Raw genomic sequence first — 8,177 nt, 5'->3', positions numbered from 1 at the left:
AGCACAATTCATCAGTGGCATCAGTCAGATTTAAGAGAGAGAGAGCAGGTTTTAGCAAAGCTGCACAGATTGCTGTAGCTGAGGTCAACAGCAAGCTCCTGGTGCTTTTAAAAATTGATTTTACTGAAATCTTACTCAATTTTCTTAGTAATAAAGGCCTCCAAGGATTTAAACTGCTGTAAGCAAGAGCAATGTTTGGCCCTGTTCTCTAAGTAGGTGTGGCTTAGCTCCATTACAGTTCCAACTCAAATAATAACATCCTTTAAAAATGGAGTGCCCTTCCTAACATTTTAGTGAGCAATTTTTTGTTTTCTCTTGTAAAAGCTGGGAGGTCATAAGCTTAAACTCCTAAAGTCTCCAAGAAACCTATTTACCTCCTTTGCAAAAAGGCTAACATGAAATCAGACAACATATGTGGAAGGAATATAAATATATTTGCTTATCTAACAAACCCAGTGCAGATTGCTTAATAAAAAAAAGAAAAAAAAAAACCAAAAAAACAAAAACTTGGCAAAATCAGCATGGCTTGGTTATTTAATCCTAGACAAAACATTTGAGACTGTATAAAATAATAGAAAATGCTGTCTGTTATTCTAGAGCTCACAAGAATCTTTTGCTGTCTTCTTAAGGAAAATGAAAGGGCAGGTGGCATGTATAGGTCTGAAATTTATATAAAACTTAATTATTTAAAAGTAGGTGATAACTTGGATTTTAATTAAATTCTGTTAATTTAATTTTAATTAAATTTCTGTTAATTTAATTAATTTAATTCTGTTTTTTTAAAAAAAACAGAAACAAAAATTTAAAAAACCCATCCAAACAAGCAAACAAACAAACAACACTCCCAACCAACTCAACAATCAGGACCTATAATATAAAAGATCTGACACTTTTTTCTGCCTTCTCTGGGTCACAGAGCTCAGGCTTTTGCACTTTACTGGAGATGTTTGCAAGGTTCTCCATCCTTAAGCAGGGGTGGAGGTTCTGTTCTCCTTCCACTTCCTGTGATTTATCTCAGGGTTCTTACTTCTGTAAATGCTGCAGTTTTTGTTCTCTCCTGGGCAATGGTAATAATTTGCTCAGCTGCCATCTTAAAGCAAAGTATTATTTAAAACAAAGTCCCATTAAAGGGAGCACATCCATAAACCCAGCAGAGTACACTGGGTTTGCAAATCTCAGATTTCAGCAAAACCTTCCCCTCCACACACCTGACATTCCTGAGTTTCTTTCACAGATCCACGGCAAGGCATCTCCTTTTTTTCATTTTATGTAAAGGCCTAATTTTATGTCACTTTTGATGAGTGTCCTCTTTTCTCAAGAAATGCACTTTGATTCTAGTGGGTTTTGGGTTTTTAGTTTTGCATCTTGGCCTTGCCAGTAGTGTAAGTTCATTTTAGGAACTGAATGGGGACTATTTTCTGCTAATTGTCTCCAGCTTTTTCAATAATTTGGGGGCTTTTTTGGTTTTATTTTATTATGGTTCTTTTTTTCTATGCATTTTCTACAGCTGCCTTTTGAGCTAGAACCTTGCATTCATTTAAGAAAATCCTGCAACTCTTTGTAATAAATTTCCCCCACCATACTGTACAAATTATTTGTTACTTCTTTACTTTAATCCTGTTGCTACTTCTCAGTTCCTAAGCTGATGCATCCAAAGGAAATGATTGAGTACTCACTGGCTAATTTCTCTCATTAAAATCTCTAGAGAGATGACTCATTTCAATGCTGGTAAACCTTTTCCAGAAACTTTAGTTTGGTAACACAAATTACAGAGACTTTGCTCATTTCTGGAATAAAAAAAGTAACACACGCATTCTTCCAGGTTTTGGTGACAGCTCAAAGAAATGAGAGAATTTCTTTAAGCAAATGTTAAAGCCAACATTTAAGTCATGAACTGTCTGTCTCATGAAAAATAACCCTGATGAATAAAGGGGTTTTAAAGATTGAAAATTTAGTTCAGATAAACCATATCTGATATTGCAGTGGGAAAAGATTTTTTTCATGTTCAGGAGGACAAGAAATCTTTGTAATACATTCTACTGACATATACAGCACATCTCCAGCTCAGAATAAGAAATGTTTGCATTTCCAACCCTCTTTGGTGGGTTAGAAAGGTTAAGGAGCTCCATCCTTTACTGCAGAGCTGCAGTTGGCTGCAGGACTGGGGAGAAAAACCTAAAATGTCATAAAATATCCCATTTAATGGATAAGGGCTGCTTGACCCAAGGTTGACAGAATGTCCTGCTATGGGTCAGTTGGGCTAGGAGAATACTAATGAGCCATAATTATTTATTGCATGTGTTGTCTAATAATTATAAAGAATAATATTTAGATAATGTTAGCTTAGCCTTCTGCAGAAACTGCAATTCTTCATTGCCCAAGTGGCTGAGGAGATGAATAAAAAAGCCACCTCGTGCTTTCTGGCAAAGTAATTAACTCATTACAATCAAGAAGAAAACACTGGAAGACTTGAGAGCTTCTCAGCACGCACAGGGTGTGCTGGGGTGATGGGTCAGGAGGATGGGGACGTTTCACAGAAGCTGAGCTCATCCAGCAGCACAGGTGTGACTGCTGAGAACATGTTCTGCACCCAGCTGGCTGCAGCTGGGGGGAAGGATGCTTTGGGGGGGCTCTAATTAGGGGCTACTTTGGCTTTTCTGGTGTATTTTTGCTGTATTGTGGTTGGGTGCTGAGAAATGTTGGTACAAGCTGGGCACATGAGGAACTTGTCTGTGGAGGAAGTTCTGAAGCACCTGTGTACCCTGAAAAGTTCTGAGCCTATATAGCTGATAGCTAATTCTTATATAGCAAACAGCTAATTATATAGCTATTACATAGCTAATAGCTAATTATAGCTAATTATTACATACGGTGCTGTCCTCAGTTCCCAAGCTCTCCCCAAAGTCCTGAAGGAAGCAGTTTTGAAACAAACAGGAACTTTCTGTCTCCATGCAGGCAGCAGAATTGGGAACAAGTCTTTGGAACATGGTTGTCCCCTTTTGAAATCTGATTTTCCTCTTCGCTGGAAGCATTTAGTTGGGAATTAGTAACCATATGTACCACATGCAATCAAATACCCACCTTGCTATTATGAGCAATAATTATGAATGAAATATGTACATTATTAGTATGAAATGATTCCATGCTTTGATGCTGGATGTGAAGCTGAGGGTTCTAAGATAATTCCACTTTATGGTCTTTTCCCCATCTTATTCTATCCCCTGATGGGGATAGACCCTGGATATGGACAGAAGTCATGGTGCCAGTTCCATGGGATAGAAGAGGAGAAAACTTTGACTACTAGGGAGGAGGTGAGGTGATTTGAGAAAAAAATAGCAAATAATCAGAAAATACAGAAGTACCTCAATCATTTGCAGAATCTCAGGTATTCTTTACCGAGGCAAAAAAAAAAAAAAAGTTCCCTGTGGAAATGAAACTGTTAAGGAGTTCTCACATGTTGTGAACACAGACTCTTCAGAGTGTTTGCATTCTGCTGTTTAAAATTGCAGTTGGCCATGAGTGTTTCTCTCTGTCTTTTAGCTGGCAAAAATAGACGACCTATTTTGCTGTCAGTGTGCAAGCCTGGCTCTGCAAAGACAAGGGAATTCTTCCAATCCAGCTCAGTCAGATTACAGAATTTTGCCCATGTGCTCTCCAAGTGCATTCCCCAGATTGGATGTTGATCCCTGGTATTACAAGTACTGTCATATTTATTTTAAAATGTGTCTGCCTATTTTTTGTCCAACCCTGCCTTGCACTTTCTTCTGGAAAAAAAAAAAAAAAGTCAGTGAGTTGAAATACATGAGAATAAATAATTTCATTTCTTGGTTGGGTTTTTTTTTTCCTCACAAAAGAAATTTCTGAACATTCTTTGTGACCTGCAAGAAGAAAAACAAACGGATCAAACTTATCATTAGGCACCTTATTGGAGGTCTGCCAGTGTCTCCATAATACAGTCTGGTTTTACAGGATTCATGTATTTCTACTGTAAGTGCTCCATCCTAGAGCTAAAATTTGGCAAGCTCTTTCATGGTAGCAATACTCTCTCCTGCACATAAATGTTGCTTTTCTCTGAAAACTGGCAGTAACGCTGGTGAAGCTTTTCTTTTATGGCTTCTATAGATTTTTGTTTACAGATAGGTAAATTCAGTCTAAGTGCTTGGACTGTCACCTTTTTATTGCATGTTTAACAGATGATTCAGACTTTATGGGGAAAACTTGCAGCTCAAATGCATTTGCATTTTGCTTTTCTACCCTTTTCCATCTCCACACTTTTTTTCATTATGGGATTGGTGTGCAGTTGTTTCATAATTACAAGTTCAGCTTTGTTGCTGCTCAAAGCTGAGTTTTTTATGCTGCCTAGTTAATCCATTTGTCTGGATTTTCACATAATTATTATGTAAGTATTGATTGGAAAGGTCTATAGCTTAGCTTTACATGACTTATTTAAAGTAACTTTGCACACTTCATTATCATTTGTTTTTATTGCATCCTGCCTTTTACTCTTCCACATCCTGCATTTCCTCATCTGCTTGCATTTTCAGGGCGACACCATGCATTAGGAGACCTTTGAGTTATGCTGTAAAATCTCTCCCAAAGAATATTTAAACCAAGGAAATCTACTTGGTGGCTCATGGGAGAGTTTTTCTTCCTTGGTCACCATCTCCAAGCGTGGCTCATTGTCAGATTTAGGATGAACTCAAGCATTGCTTCCATCAAGCAGCAATGCTTCCATCTATAATATTTTTTACGTGAACACTAAATAGTTAATACTAAAACAGATGCATATATATAAAAAATATATATACATACATATTTACATATACATATATATATATATATATATATATGTATGTATATATACTGTTATTTGGAAGCCTAACTGATTACTGGAAAAAGCTGTCCCTGTTATGATTTAAGTGGAAAAGTTCTGTCACTGCAGGTCTGTGTGAAGGGAGGTGCATCCACATCACAAACAAGAACCTGCATAAATAAATCCCAGAAATTGAGGGGGAAATGTTCTCACGCCTCCCAACAATCCCATGGAGGCACAGGCGAGGCATCACTTGGGGACCATTGTTCTGCCTCCTCCCTGAATAAATGGAGGATTGTCCAGCCACCTTTCTTTGTGAGTAGTGAACCTGTCATTAATTCTTTTTGTTTGTTTTCAAGCAAAATACTTTAAATCTCTAAGATTAGAAGTTTCATGTCATTCAATTAATTAAACGATGCCACTCAAGAGCCATAAACATTAAAAAGCTTCTTGGAAGCAGGCTGTGGCCCAGTCCATTGGATGGAAATTGATTGATCACTTCTGTGGCTATTCCTAATAATCTGTAGCATTTTTTCATTAGGCAGAAAGTTGTTTTCCTATTTAGTATGCAAACGTGGGATCCAGAGCATTCTGCCCATGTGTTATGATTTCTTTTTTCCATTATAGAATCACAGAATGTGTCACCTCCCTGTTTACAAAAGAAAAATGTAAGAGATAAAATTTGTGTTTAGTAAGGATTTTGATCTCCAATATATTAAAGAAATTAAAGCCCAGGCTTGGCAGAAAATCATAAATCATAGTTATGTGTTTCTCCAGAAGGATTTTATGGATGCTAGGGCAAAGATATTACCATGTGCACTCTGGTTATGTAGAAATGCCACTAGAGGCTATTTTCTTTCTTCAAAGGTGCCCTTTAAGCTCACAGAAAATTACTCTTAATAGAGTAAACATGCAATTTGCACAAAACTAACACAACGTGCGTCACAGAGAAAAAAGCCGAGTGAGAAATTTGTAATGAATTTAATCTTTCTTTCCTGCTGAGAATTTTCCCAGGTTTGTGGGGGTTTTTTAGTGAGGTTTTTTAAAAATGTATTCTTTGTTTCAAATTTTTCCAAGTATTTCTGCTATTCATTTTTTCACTTGGGAGGTTTTCTTTCTGGAAAGTTTGATACTAAAATTTGTATTATATGGATTGTGTTGATAATTATACTTTTCTTCCTATATGAGATGAGTTCACTGATGCTGAGATATTTACAAATTTGGAAAGTGATTGCTATGAGTAACTTCAAAAATTCCCTTCTTTGGAAATATTTTTTTTCCACTAACTGAAAACAGAAGTTTATTGGGTTTTGGGTTGATTGCAATTTTTATTCTTCCCCACTCCCCACCCCTCATATTTGTTCCTTCTTTACCCTTTTTCTTTCACCTTTTTCTCATACCTTAAAAAAAAAAAAAAAAGATCTGAAATCATGAAAGAAAGATGCAGCTTCAGAACTAGTAGTCCTGAGAACTTAGTAGGGTTTTAAGGATGTATCTCTGTTGTATGATAGAACTCAATGAAAAAACGTTGTGTGTTATAAAAAAAGCTGAGGAAAATGTTGGCAAAAAAACCACTTCAAACTAAAGCAAAAATGTTTTTAATAATAGGGAAAGTTATATTTTGAGAAATGTGAATTTCTGGTCCTCTTGCTATGGAAAAACATTTTTGTCCAGTGAATGGAAAGGTGTGGTCAAATGAGACTTGAGAAGGATAAAGGAGGACAGAAGACGTTTTTCTCTGGGCCATACATGGTTAACTGCATGACCAGAGCACCCTGCTCCTCCCTCTGCCCTTGCAAATTTCCTGCTCAAGAGCTCTGGGCATTTTTTCCATCTTTTGGAAGTTGACCACAGAGGAAACAGGGTAGATGGTAAATATGAGTGAAAGGAAGGGTTGGAGACATGAAACAAATTGTATTAAATATGATGATTCTTTAATTTAGTTGATTGAATAATCAAGCCTGGAAACAGGAAAGGAGATTAATATCATGTTAATTTTCAGTGCTCATGTCCTCCCCTGTGCTCTCCTGAATCAGGAACCTGTCTGAGATGACTTCTCACAGCTTTGTCTCTGCTCTGCTTTGGTTTCCACACATATCCAACCCCTTCAGTGCAGCACAGAGCTAAACCAGATGCTTGGGGGGTGCCAATGCTGTGCAGGAGAGACCTTGGCACAGGTCCTGGCTTGCAACCAGTCCAGCACCTCCTCTTCTGCTGCAGGGAAGCTGCATCACTGCTGAAGCAAGCTGGTGATTCTGTGTTGTTTGATGAGCCTGGAGCTCAGGTGCTGCAGGCAGCAGTTCCCAGCTGTCCTGCTGGCACTGGTGACCCTGAGGACACCAGGACAATGAAGAAGGAGGCTGTTCAGATGTTTGCCACACCGGTTTGAGAAACACTGGGGATCCGTTTCTCTGCTATCAGAGGTTTTTGATGTTGATTCTCAGACGTAGTTCCACATCTGTTGCCAGAGGCTCCTCTCCTCCCATCCTGTTGCTTGCTGCATGTGCACACAGCACATGCATTCTGAGCTAGTCTCTGTACTATGAGGATGCATAGCTTTGGTTTGGAGTGAAATATTTATTTGACCTCAGTATTATTTCCCATTTTCCACAGAACCATGCTGGGTGGCTCTGGAGACCTAAGACGAGTCACTTGGGAAGGAAGTTGTCCATATTCTAAAAAAACGATCTGCAGAAGGGGCAGCTTGGGAAGCGCTGCTCTGCAGCGATTCCCCCTGAGAGCAGCAGAATAGCAGCTCTGTTTCTCTGCTCTGTGCTCTGACAGGTACTCTGGGGCCTCTGACGGGCTGCAAGGGCTGAAGGAAAGGTGCAAGTATGAAGAAAAAAAGACTCATTTCACACGGCAACTTCTAGAGTAGAGCTACACACTCCTACAGAAGCAGCTCTCGGGTGGAGCCCCCTGCTCCAGTTTGCTTTAGGGATGGCAGAGCCAGCCTGCTCTTGGGGCCCGACTTGTGGCCCCTCGTGGTGCGGGCTGTCACCGCGGGCAGCCAAGGGACGAACGATGGAATTGGCGTTTGCTCTGCACGGCTGCAGCTGAAACTCCCGAGCTTTTACCGCTGCTTTGCCGCTGCATTCCTCCCGGGAGAGCCCGGTAATTGGACACGACCGGCTCGTAGCTGCCTGCAACACCCACCCGAGGCTCCCGAGTTACGTGACTCGTGTCACCGAGCCCTACTGCCGAGCCCTGCTCCGTGTGACGGGGCACCTCCCGGGCGTGAGGGCGGGCTCGGGGGCACCTCCCGGGCGTGAGGGCAGGCTCGGGGTTATCTCCCGGGACTTGTGGCGGACTGCGGGGCATCTCCGCGGGCTTCGGGCGGGCTCGGGGTTATCTCCCGGGGCTG

The sequence above is a fragment of the Agelaius phoeniceus genome, chromosome 2 (genome assembly GCF_051311805.1).
Source record: "Agelaius phoeniceus isolate bAgePho1 chromosome 2, bAgePho1.hap1, whole genome shotgun sequence".
NCBI classification, from domain to species: Eukaryota; Metazoa; Chordata; class Aves; order Passeriformes; family Icteridae; genus Agelaius; species Agelaius phoeniceus.
Note: the sequence above shows the minus strand (reverse complement) of the source record.